This window comes from Hordeum vulgare, chromosome 4H, assembly GCF_904849725.1.
Source record: "Hordeum vulgare subsp. vulgare chromosome 4H, MorexV3_pseudomolecules_assembly, whole genome shotgun sequence".
NCBI classification, from domain to species: domain Eukaryota; kingdom Viridiplantae; phylum Streptophyta; class Magnoliopsida; order Poales; family Poaceae; genus Hordeum; species Hordeum vulgare.
In genome coordinates this window covers 552,130,204-552,133,205 of record NC_058521.1, presented here as the reverse complement: position 1 = coordinate 552,133,205, position 3,002 = coordinate 552,130,204, and positions in this window count along the sequence as shown.

Sequence of the window (3,002 nt, the reverse complement as noted above, 5' to 3'; positions counted from 1 at the left end):
AGATACGTTGGAGACGTATCAAATCCCCCAAGCTTAAACCTTTGCTTGTCCTCAAGCAATTCAGTTGACAAACCGAAAGTGAAAAAGAAAAACTTTTACGAACTCTTTTGCTCTTGTTTCATAAATAAGCTTAAACAACACCCACGTTTTTAGCAAAAATTGTAACTATCCATTTCGACAATAACTTTTAAAAATTATATTAACTCATATCAATGACATAATCAATTAGAGAGCAATAATAAGATATCTCAAACAGCAACACGTTGTCAAAACAACCATGATACAGTATGACAATAGTGGTATCTCGCTAGCCCTTTCTGAGACCGCAAAACATAAATGCACATCACCCCCAAAGTTCAAGTAGTGACTAAACATTGTAATTCATGGTAGAAAAGATCCAGTCATAATGCACCCAACATTAGCTACACATAATGCATTAGCATGACAGCGGTGCTCTCAGGTTCCGGCACTTATTTTAGAAGGTGATGACACAACATAAAAGTAAATAGATAGTCTCTTTGCAGAGGGAAGCAGTGATTTATAGAGGTGCCAGAGCTCAACTTTTTAAAACATAGGTAAATGAAATTTTGAGACATGCACCCTTCTCATTTACTTCCCGACCATCAGTTATCAATATCTCCCATGCTAAGCACGGTAGTGGCGGTTCCCAAGCAGAAAGGTAAAGGTTATGACTCCATTGGGAGTTTTTGTTTGATTAATTGAGAGATCAATTATTTTTACAGTTTGGCACTCGGCATCCCTATTACCGCCCTTTTCTCGTGCGATGGCGACTTAATAAGCACTCCAGCTGAGAATAACCCGCTTATCATGGAAGATACCGACTACCTCATGTCGTTCCATGAACGATCGAGGCACACAAAAGGATATTTATTTGAAGTTTTTAGAGATGGCACATGCAAATTTACTTAGGACGGAAGGGTAATACCGCATATAGGTAGGTATGATGGACTCATCTGGAATAACTTGGGATTCAGGTTTTTGATGTACAAGCAGAGTTCCCACATAGTACAGGCGAAGGCTAGCAAATAGGTTGAGAAGCGGCTGATACGTCCCAAACGTATCTATAATTTCTGCTTGTTCCATGATCTTTTGGGTAACATTGTTATATGTTTGCTACACTTTTATATCTTTTTACACATATTTTGAATAACCTACTAACTCAGTGCACCCAGTGCGAGTTTCTGTCTGTTGATGTCTTTTTTGCAGGGGCTTTTACCCAATTTTCCGGAGCCCCAAAAATCCTGAGAAAAATATATAAAAATCAGCATAAAGGAAGCTTCGAGATCACCGAAGATGGGCCAGAGGGGGGCCAGGGGCTGCCCAGGCGACCTCCCGGCACGGCTTGGCCCTGGCCACGCCCACAGGCCGCCTGGGTGGGCCCCACCTCTTATGACGCTCTCCTTTGGCCTATATTTACTCCTCCAAGAGGAAACCCTTCCATCACATCCAGAATCTCGAATTTATTTATCGTTCCGCCGCCGCAGCGCTTCTGAGATCGGGAGCGTTAGGAGACCTCTTCCCGGCACCCTGCCAGAGGGAGGATTGACCTCCGGGAGCTTCTCCACCGCCATGGATGCTTCCCGAACGTGTCGTGAGTAGTTCTCCTTGGACCATGAGTCCATGACCAGTAGCGATGTGATGTCTTCTCTCAAATCTTGTGTTTCCATGATTAGCCCTTGTGAGCTGCCCTACATGATCAAGGCATCTATGTAATTTTCCTGCTATTGCTATGCTCAGTTTGTTGGAATCTGATGGATTATGAGATTATGTTCAGATTGTTATGAGTTATATATTTGATTATCCTTTTTATATTATGTTCTTTAGTGATTCATGCATGTTCTCCGTTGCTCTTTATTGCTTTGGCCGAGTAGTAGATTGTAACTCGAAGAGGGAGCGTTATGCATGATTGTGGGTTCATGCCCCCTGATGTCTAGCTTGAGTTAAAGAAACATGAGACTAGGGGATGTGCTGTTGCCACCAGAGAGAAAACAACGGTGCTTGTGACCACGGTTGCAAGGATTGTTTACCTTACACATAGTTCGTTAACGCAGTTGTTCGTTGCTTTGAGTTTACACTTTGGGTGGGGCTCGCAACTTAATACTAGAGAGATGTTCTGGATAGATATATCAAGGAGGATGATTAGTAAGTAGATGCTAATGAATAAACGATCTAATTTTCTTGGCGTACTGCCCATTACTATTGAGCCTCTAACTTTCAAGTAGCATAATTAGCATTGAAGTGCGTTTATAGTTCTGTCAATTGCCCAGCTGTAATTTGTTTACCCAAGCATAGTTGTTTACCGTCTTTTGGGAGAGAGGCATCACTAGTGAACATCATGTGACTCTGGTCCATATCACCACCATTGCTTACACCTCCATCATTTACTGCTTTCATTTACTTTTCCGTTGCAATCACTATCACTATTCCCGCTTGTGTTTTGATCCTTTGCAAACTACAAGACCGGAGAGATTGACAACCTATCTGTACTCGTTGGGAGCAAATTTATTTGTGTGTGTGTGCAGGTCCACGTATTCTGCTTGCGCCAGGGCAGGGGACACCTACTTGTTGATCCTAGGAGTCCTCCTGGTTCGATAACCTTACAGTCTCCGTGTAAGGGAAAACTTGCTTCTGACTACATCTCCACCTTCCACTTGGGGTAACCAATGAGGAGCGAGAAGTATATTCATCAACTCGTCATCAAGAAAGTTTTCTGGCGCCGTTGCCGGGGACTCCAGTCTTCAAGATAGGGGAGTTGCACGCTATCTTTTACCTTTGTTTTTTAGTCTTGTTAGTTTGCTTTATAGTTTTTGCTTTAGAGTCTTATACCAAAAACCACAACAAAATTAGTTGCTTTGTTCTTGCTTGTTACTGCTGCTATGGGTTCCACCGAGAACACAAAGTTGTGTGACTTCACTAGTCACAACAACAATGATTTTACCCTCTCTTCTATTGCTCCAATTGCCGCCGTGGGTATTTATAAA